This window comes from Pongo abelii, chromosome 19 (genome assembly GCF_028885655.2).
Source record: "Pongo abelii isolate AG06213 chromosome 19, NHGRI_mPonAbe1-v2.0_pri, whole genome shotgun sequence".
Lineage (NCBI taxonomy): Eukaryota > Metazoa > Chordata > Mammalia > Primates > Hominidae > Pongo > Pongo abelii.
The window spans coordinates 47,658,872-47,668,977 of NC_072004.2; the positions used below are offsets into that span (position 1 = coordinate 47,658,872).

Here is a 10,106-nt window from a genome sequence, read left to right on the forward strand (position 1 = left end):
ACTATCCAACTCACATGTACAATTTTAGGAAAAGTCATGTTTGAATGATTTTCATCTTTAGACACTGTAAAACTGTATTGTTAAAAAATATTCTGAGAACCCATTTATGATGTTAAAACTTCAGAAAAATAGAAATAGAGGGGCTGTTCTTAACTTGATAAAAGTGCATCTGCAAAATACTTATAGCTAACATACTCAATGCTGAAAGACTGAATACCTTCCCCCTAAGATGTGAAAGCAAAGATATCCACTCTCACCACTCGTTCCACATCGTTCTGTAAGTTCTAGCCAGTGCAACAAGGCCAGAAAAGAAAATAAAAGGCATACATGTCAGAAAGGAAGAAATTAAACTAACCCTATTTGAAATTACATGATTGTCTACATATAAAGTACCAAAGAATCCACAACAAAATCTTCTACAACTAATAAGTGAATTCAGCAAAGTTGCAAGACAAGATCAATATACAAAAATCAACTGTATTTCTATATACTAACAATAAACACATGGGCATTGAAATGCAGAATAAAATATTTACAATTGCTCAAAAAAATAAAATAATTACAATCTAAATATGTACAGGACTGACTTGTATGTTCAAAACTACACATGCTGATGAGAGAAATCAAAGATCTGAAAAATGGAGAGACATACCATGTTCACAGATTGAAAAACTCGACATATCAATTCTTCCCAAATTGACATACAGGTTTAATGCAATTTCTATGAAAATCCTAGTATTTGTTTAGGAATAGATAAGATTATTCTAATGTGTGTATGGAAAGGCAAAATAACTAGAGTTGCTGAAATTATTTTGAAAAAGAGGATCAAGTGGTAGCAATCAGTCTTCTGAATTTCAGGACATTACACAGCTACATTAATCAAAACTGTGCAGTATTGGTGGAGGAATAGACACACAGATTAATGAAACAGAACAAAGAGCCAAGAAATTGACCCACACAAATATGTCCAACAGATTTTTGGCAGAATTGCAGAAGCAATTCAGTACAGGAAGATAAATTTTGAACAAATGATACTGGAGCAAGTGGATATCCATAGGCCAAAAGATGAACTTCAACCTAAGCCTTACTTTAACAATTAACTCAAAGTGGATCAGAGACTTTTGTATAAATGGTAAAACTATGAAACTTAGAAAAAACATAGATAAATTATTTCAGACTTGACACTGAAAGCGTGGTCCATAAAGAAAAAATTGATAAATTGAATTTCATCAAAATTAAAAACTTTTGCTATTTGAAAGACTCTCTTAAGAGGGTAAAAAGACAAGCTACAAAATGAGAGGAAATACTTTCAAATTACATATTGGACAAAGGATTAGTATTTGGAATATATAAAGAACTCTCAAAACTCAATAGTGAAAAACAATATAATTAGAAAATGAACAAAAGTTATAAAGAGACATTTCACTGAAGAGAATATACAGATGGCAAATAAACACATGAAAAATGCTCAACATCATTAGCTATTAGGAAAATGCAAATTAAAACCACAGTGAGTGATCACTATCCATCTATCAGAATGAATAAAGTAAAAAAGAGTGAGAACTCCAAATGCTGACGAGGATGGGAGAAACTGGATCACTCAGACATTACTGGCGAGCATGTAAAATGCCACAGCTACACTGGAAAGTTGCAATTTCTTAAAAAAACTAAACACACAACTACCATATGACCCAGCAATTGCACCTTTGGGCATTTATCCCAGAGAAATGAAGACTTATGTTCACACAAAAATCAGTATGCAAATGTTGATAGCAGCTTTATTCGTAATAGTGAAAACCTGAAACAACTCAGATGTCCTAGAATGGATGGTTAAACAAATTGTGGTATCTGCATATTATAAAATACTTCCTGGCCATAAGAAAGAACAAACTATTGATGTACAAACAACCTGGATGAATTTCCTGAGATTTATGCTGAGTGGAAAAAAAAAAAGAAACAGTCTGAAAAGGTTACATGCTGTATGATTCCGTTTATATAACATCCTTGAAATGACAGTTACAAAAAAGCAGAACAGATTAGTGGCTCCCAAGAGTTTAGTAGGGACTGAGGAGTGGAAGGGAAGGGGCTGTGGCTATAAAAGGGTAACATGAAGGATCCTTGTGGTGATAGAGGTATTCTGCCTTTTGACTGTGTCAATGCCAATATCCAGGATGTGATATTGTACTATAGTTTTGCAAAATGTTACCATTAGGGTGAACTAGGTAAAAGGCATACAGGATCTCTCTGCATTATCTCTTATTATTTCTTACAGCTGCATGTAAATCTAAAAGTATTTTAAGATAGAAAGTTTAATTTTAAAATTAAAGAAGAACAAAAACTACACATGTGACAAAATTTTGTAGAAACACACACACACATGAGTGCCTGCTAAACCGGTGAGATCTGAGTAAAGTCTATAATCTAGCTAATTGTATTGGTCTAGTTAAGTGTATTGTGCCACTGTCAATTTCCTGGTTTTGATCATTTGTTATGTTATGTAAAGTGTTGAGAGAAGCTGGGTGAGTGATAAGTATATAGAACTTTTCGTATTAATTCTGCAATGTCTTGTGAGTCTATAATTATTTCAAAATAAAAAAAAAGTATTTAAAAAGTACCGAGAACAAAAAAGAAACCATTTATTATGGAGCCAAATGTAAAATTCCAACACTGACAGTTCTGTTAGAACTGTCGCCACTCGTCTGGATGTGCATTCACAAGCTGCCCTGCGAGTGCTGTCAATTGCAAATTCAGTCAGTTAGGACTCAGCATTGGGCAGCTGGAATGATGCTTCCTCTAGTGAAGCCTCAGAGAGCTTACTTACACCACTCATTTCAGATGGAGAGCAAGGGTTTGAATTTGCCCCCTCTAGAGCCCATGCTCGCACTTCTGCACCGTATGGCAAGGTTGAGTCAGGCAGAGCTTGTCCTCAAGAAGCCCGCAGTCTGCTGTGGAGAGAGGTGGGCAGTAAAACACATGCTCCAGCTGTAGCCATGTCCCTGTCTGGACCAGTTAACTCAATTCAGTTTCCAAATTGCAGACAGCTCCTTCAAGCCAATCAGACGTCAGAGAAATAAAAAGGATGTGACAAAAGAGAGTGAGGTGGAGAACACAGTCTCCCACTCCTGGACAAACTGCTCTGGGAAAGTTTGCACTTGGAGGCAGATGGGGATGAAGCCAACACATCATCCCGCTGCGGTGTGGCAGGAATCCCAGAAAGGCGTGTGTGCATGTGCATGCGGGTGTGTGTGTGAGTGCTGCTGTAACAGAAGGGCCTCATCTGTCTGCCCATCTGTGAAATGGGGAGGCTGCCAAAATTCCTGTTTCCTTGGGTTCTAACAGACTCCCAGCAAGAATGGAAAATAAGATATTGGGGCTGAGAGTTAGGTCCTTGGACAATAGGATCAGGACCTAGGGATGTGAAGAGGAACAGAGGCTGCTCTCAGCCTTTCTGTAAGTGCCCCAGGTGGGCAGGAGACTAATCCAAAACAGGAGAGACAGGAGGGCTAATTGTTTTTTGCTGGACTCTGCCTGGAGACTCTGATTGAATAGGCCTAGGACACTTGAATGTCCTCAGACCCATCTCAAGCTCTTGTGCAAGAGGCATTAATAGTAGCCAACATGCTTTGAGTAGCAGTTATGTGCCAGGTATGTTTTTAAGCACTTTATGTACATGATCTTATTCAATCCTCACAATAACTCTGTGGGCAGATTCTAGTATTACCTCTGATTTATAGTTGAAGAAGTTGAGGTGCAGACAGTCCAATTTTCCTGCATAAAGTCACACGTTAGTGGCATAGCTGAGACTGTAATTTCCAGCTCCAGAACTCATGCTTTTAATCACAACTGTAGAATCCCTCCTTCTGCTATTTGCTTTCCTGCTGGCCTAGCCTGAGAAAGCCGGGGCCAGTCACCCCTCAACTCTGTTGCTGATCCAAGTTGCAATACAGATGGGAGGAGACCGTTCTTCCTGTCTCAGGGAAGCTGCCGCCTTGGCAGTGAGAGGAATGCAGCATTTATGCAGTTTGCATGTGTGCCTCTGTTTCACAAATTCTCCAGTGCACACCAATAGCACTGCCAGTGACTGATGAAGAAATACGGTTTAGACCACCAGAGACCTAAAGGACCAAATTCCAGGGGATGAGAAACACACTTGGCTTGGTAAAGCTGAAAGGCATAGGGGTTGGTATCAAGAGATTTGGAATCCAGTTCCATTTCCGCCATTTCCTGGTAAATGATCTTGGCATGCTTTTACTCTCTTTATGCCTTAGCTACATGTTCTAAAAAAGATGATAATATCTTTCACCCTCAAGGGTGTTCTAAAGATAAAGTGCTGGACTACAAAAGGCTTTACACCCTAAGCTTTATTCAAATGGCTGGAACCATTGTCGTGATTTCCAGGGTAAAGGAAACTGGAGATTCAGATAGCGGAGAAGAGCTTGCTGGCCTTCTTCCCTGTTCTCTATCGGCAAGGGGCTGCCTTTAGATTTCTGCTCTGACACCACCTAATCAGTGAGGCCTCTCTAACTACGGCATTTACAATAGCATCATCCGACCCTGGCACCTCTCCTATCTCCTTTCTGTCCTTCAGTATTTATATCATTTGACCACACTGTTTTTGGGGGATGATTACATAAAACAATGTATAACACATCTAAAAATTTTAGGAGCTCAGCACATATTATTTACTGGGGTAGAGGGAACTCTTTCTCCATGCAATTTAAAAATGCTCCACTGATGTAGTCTCCGGGAATGAGTATTTTGCCCTCAGCCTCACAGAACAGAAGCTAGGTCAATTACACCTTCTTGTCTGCCCGGCTCCAGGCCAGTCAATGATCTCCCATCTCAGGCGTTTGGTATTGTTCTTTTACTAGTTTCTAAAGTTCCAGTTTCCCAGAAGCTTAAGGAAGCAATAGATTGCTTTGGCCACCTTCCCGCTCTTTTAATTAGGAAGTATTTGCTTCATTTCAGAACTTGTGATATAGAAGAAGAAACATGGAATCTGGAACCCCCCGGAGCTGAGGTCAGGACTTAGTTCTACCACTTATGATCTGTAAATATTATTATTATTATTTAAAAATGTGATAACTAAGGGTTATATATTTCCTGATATATGCAGGCATTGTACAGGACAATCTGTATGCATAATCTCATTTTTTCCTTTAAACAACCCAGAAAGGCAAACATTATACCCTTTTTGCAGATGAGGAAACTGAAGTTTAGAAAGTGAAAAAGTTGGAGCTGATCTCAGGTCCATCAAAATCCATGGATGCAGTTCTTTCTACTATATTTAACATTCTCAGTGAACCTCATTTTTCTCATCTACAAAATGGATCTATCAATATTTGTCTCATAGAGGTACTGTAATGATAAAGTAAGGTACTGTCTGGGTAGAACAAGGTACTTAGTAGGAGCTGGAGCTATGCAGAATCTCTCTTCCTTCCCCCAATCCCTGAAGGAAAGTGAGCACATCAAAAGAGCTCACTAGAGCTTTTAGTTGAGAGCACAGAGGTCAAGAGGAGACCAATAATTTTCAGAAGCAGAAGTGAAGCTCAATATTTTTTCTCTTTAACAGAAACTCTGAGCAGCTCTTTCTCCCCTAAGCACATCTGAACTGGATAAGGAATGACCAGGAGGCCTTTGTAGCTCTGTGCTTGGCTTCTTGGCCCTGAGCCTTAATCAATAACCTACTCCTGATCTGTAAGACATAAAATCTCAAGGAGTGACACACTTTCCTTCTTCAAAATAGTTCTTGGAATTCCCATGGTCTAGCAATGTGATGTAAGATGATGAGATAGGCCTGAGAGGCAAAGGCAACATTATTTATAGACACCATTGTGTATAACATCTTTGTATATCTTAGAGTCTTGAAGCCAATGTGCTTGGCACAATTAGCTGGCTTTGATTTGGGACCCAGAGCTCTCAGACTAAAACTACTCCCAAGTTTACTAGAAATAAGTCCACACTAAATGAAGTACAATTAAGAAAAAGTAGGGCATGTGGTAAGACAGGCCACTAAGAAACTCTGCAGGATGCTAAGCCAGCCATAGAATGAGTTTTTCTTGGTCAAAAAGAAGATGGCTTGGCTGGCACCACGGCTCATGCCTATAATCCTGGCACTTTGGAAGGCTGAGGTGGGAGGATTGCTTGAGACCAGGAGTTGGAGATCAGCCTGGGCAACAGAATGAGACCCATCTCTATAAAAAATAAAACAACAACAAAAAGAAGACCTCCTAAGTCTTGAAAAAGCAGTCTTGAACAGTGTCTTGACTGGCTCCTCTCCCAATCCCCCACTGGATCCAGCACACCCCATACACTGGGACAAGTGGTAGCCCTTTTAGAATAGTTTTCTAGCTCCATACTGATTCCACCTTCATCACAGTGTTGTCAAAGCACCAGACAGACCTGGCGCCTCGGGAAAGCCCTTCTGCTCTACAGACCTCAATTAAGCCTACCTGTAAAACTGGAATAATTTCGTTGCCTTGGAGATTACTGTGAGAGTTAGGTCTCTAAAGCACCTGGCACAATGCCTTGCATATGGTCATTGCTTCCTATTTCTCCTCCAATTTTTCCCACCAGTTTCTCAATCCCGAATGCTAGAAATCCCAGAAGTCTGTCTGGGCTGTTGCTCTGATTCAGATTCATCCACTTTCCTAGATGTTGAAGAATGGTCTGCCCACTGCATTCCTTCTAGCTGCCATTGCAATTAATCTGTGCCAATTTCCTACCCACCCCTGCTCCAAACACTGACACTGCAATCTCTGATTTGCTCTTGGGCTTCACAGTCTTGCTTGTCTATCTTGGGCTAACAACTCCATCTGAACATTCTTGAGTTGCTTGACTGTTCCAGGAGGCCCTGTCCCTTAATTACCCTGTCTAATCATCCTGTTCAGATCTGGGTGTGACTCTGCAAGGCTGCATCTCTATTTTGGGAATGATTACTGCTATGATGGTTGATTCTATTTTTCATGTCCGATAAATAGAGTAATGATGAACCATGATGCAATAAATTGAATATTGAGTGTTCTTTCTATTCAGTCCCCATGCAGAAAAAAATCTTAATGAGTTCTCTATATCTATCATGAAGAGAGAGAAGTTTTCTTCCTTTTAAGCTTCTCAAGTTGGGTTGGAGATTTAACTCAGTAATCTGATTCCTGATTCAGAAGTGTTAACACTTCTGAGTTTTGGGGGGATAGTATTATGATATATGTTTATCTTGTTTGTTTTTAGAGGCAGTATGGCATAGTGGAAGTAGAAAGGGCCCTTAGGATATCTGTAATATTTACCCCAGAAGAGCCAGTCATGAGAGTCTTTCCTAGAAACTAAACCTGAGAGGGAAGGAGAAAGAAGAAAAAAGGCTTTATGCTCAGAGAAGCTCATAATCATATTATGGGATTATAACAAAAAAAAATAGAAATGACTTAAATCTTCAACAATAAGATAAAGGTTAAGTAAATAACATATAATCTCCAAAAAGAGAGAGAGAGAGGGAAGGAGGGAGAGAGAAAGAGAATCAGATTGACACCAGACTTTTTATAAATGACGTGAAGACCATGTTAATGGAAATAAGGTCATAGGCTCAATTCTCACATTAAAGCATCAGCTTCTTGGCTTGTTTGTATCTCTAAGTATGTCCTTGTCCCCCAACATTGCGAATGGCCTAAGACCAACACATTCCTATTTCTGGAACAGAACTCAAAGCATGTCTGCAAGGGTCCCCCCCAGCAAGTCTGATGTATGCCCACTGCACTTCGTGGGTATCTCCAAACCTGCCTGAAAACCTCTGCTCTGAGGCTTTCCATATGCTGCTCTCTCCGTCAGGAATATGCTCTGTGTTCCTTCTTCAAATCTCGTTTTAGAAGTCTTTTCCTCCAGGAAGGCCTCCTGGAACCTCCAAGCCTGTGTCTTGTGTTCCTCCTCTGTGTTTTCATAACACCCTCTGCTCCCCTATGGTGGGTCTTTATCCCCTCCTGAGTTATAATCATCTGTTTACTTGCTTGTTTCTCTAACAAGCTTATTTTCCATGGGGCCAAAACCCTAGACAAATTCTCTTTTCAATAACCCCGAGTGTTGCTGAAATCAAAAGGCTATGAAGAGGCAGAAGTCTTGTGAAGGTGTTGTTGGAAAAGAGAATTGTTCAGATATAGGTAAGCCACTGAAAGGTGTCTTGATGGTTCATCTGAACATGGGCTGAGAACCTGAAGCAGATACAGAGAGCAAGATGACCATGCTGGAACAATGAGGACAGGGAGGATGGGCAGAGTGGCTAGGCAGAAGGTCTTGGATGAACATCTGAGATAGAAAATGCCCCTCTGGCGGCTCATGTGTGCTCTCCTGATCACATGCTCTGACATGGCAGGCCCCAGCCCATTCTCCTTATGAACGACACTTGCTGGGAATCCCTACTGGGCACACACAACCCAGCCTACAAGATAGAGTGGTCCAAACCCCCCATACTGGGCTGTGGTGCTTGGAAGATGCAACACACCGACTGGCTAGGCTGCGGTTACTGCATCTTTCTGGCTGGCTGGCAAGCAAACTTCCCACTGCCTTTCTCCCCAGGCCTGACCCCATTATGACAATGGAGCCATTGTCCTGAACAGGGGCCATGAAGCAGCTGGGACTGGCTGACCCTATGCGGGCTCCTCACATCTCGGAAGTCAAGCCCAGACAGATCAAGGAAAGTGATAAAATTCAGTGGGAAGCAGGACAGAGTATTGGGGCTCCTGAGCCAGCTTCTTCCTCTCAGTTCTGTCTCGTGATGGGAATGAATAATCACCCCAATTACAGAGCAACCTGAAGGAGACAAAATCACTTAACTAAATGAGGTGCTTGGGGAATGGAAGGTGGGAGCAGTCTGCAATGATTTTGGCAGAAACTTCTGGGCCAGCTCCCCCAAAAGCTTACATGAAAACAAGCAATATGGTTATCAGAGCTCCAAGTCAGCTGCCTCAGATACCTTTGGCAATTTCTAAAAAAAAAAAAAAAAAAAAAAAAAAAAAAAGTCTGCTGCATAATTGTCATCTCCAGGATGTTTAGAAAAGGGAACGCTGGATTAAACTTAGTTGGAATCCAACTGCGATCTAATAAAGGCATGATCAGAATATAGGGAGGTATGCTCAAGTTAATCAGAGCCTGGGGGAAGTGTGGGCTTGGCTGTCTTCTTCCAACAACTCCTCAGGGATATAATTAGCTCCTACTACTTGGAACACATGCCCTCTGCCTACTACAATAAGCCAGTCCAGAGAAGCAAACCATGACAAAGACTTTGGGCTGAAGGCCTGCCTAGCCCTCACCTGAGCCCTCACCTGAGCCTGCTATTCCATCTCATACGTGCTGCTCAGAGCCTGGGCTTCCATCTGGGCTCAGTCCAATTTGCTACTCCTTGGAAGTGGCCTGAGCCCAGAGCACAGTGAAAAGCAAGACAAGACAACTAAATCTGATACTAAACCAGAGAGGGACGAGGCCCCTGCACTCATCAAAAGGCTGGATGATCTTGATTGAGCCAGGAAGCGAAGCATAGGAATCCAAATTCCTTTTGGCAAATGGGGAAAGTTTGTGCAGTCCTCCTTCAGGAGGTGTTAGTGTGTGGTTTAAAAAAAGCCTTTCATACATTGATTCTGTCTCTTTTCTGTTACTGCACCTAAGGCAGCAGTTTGCTCTGGAATGGGAGAGCAGGCATGTGTCTTGGTCTATTGGGGCTCCTCACACTGGGTAGTTTGTAAACAACAGAAATTTAGTGCTCACGGTTCTATAGGCTGGAAAGTCCAAGACCATGGCACTGGCAGATTCTGTGTCTGGTGAGGGCCTGTTTCTCGTAGATGGTGACTTCTTGCTGTGTCTGCACATGGTGGAAGGGGCAAAAGGGCTCCCTCAAGTGCCTTTATAAGTGCACGCATCCCATTCACCTCCCAATCCTCTCCTAAAGGCCTCACCTTGGCCGGAGCTGTGGCTCACACCTGTAATCCCAGTGCTTTGGGAGGCTGAGGTGGACAGATCATTTGAGGCCAGTAGTTTGAGACCAGCCTGGCCAACATGGTGAAAACCCACCTCTACCAAAAATATATTTTTTAAAATTAGCCAGGCATGGTAGTTGGCACCTGTAATCC

General features: G+C 41.6%; 1 long non-coding RNA gene across 1 annotated transcript; it reads right to left on the reverse strand.

The window, feature by feature from the left end:
• Positions 1-2,613: 2,613 nt before the first annotated feature.
• Positions 2,614-9,880, reverse strand: LOC129051083 (uncharacterized). The gene is made up of 4 exons (XR_008515121.2): positions 7,767-9,880; positions 6,453-7,325; positions 3,722-4,115; positions 2,614-2,945 (listed from the first exon to the last, which is right to left on the reverse strand). It is a non-coding gene; the product is annotated as an uncharacterized LOC129051083 (long non-coding RNA).
• Positions 9,881-10,106: the final 226 nt, after the last annotated feature.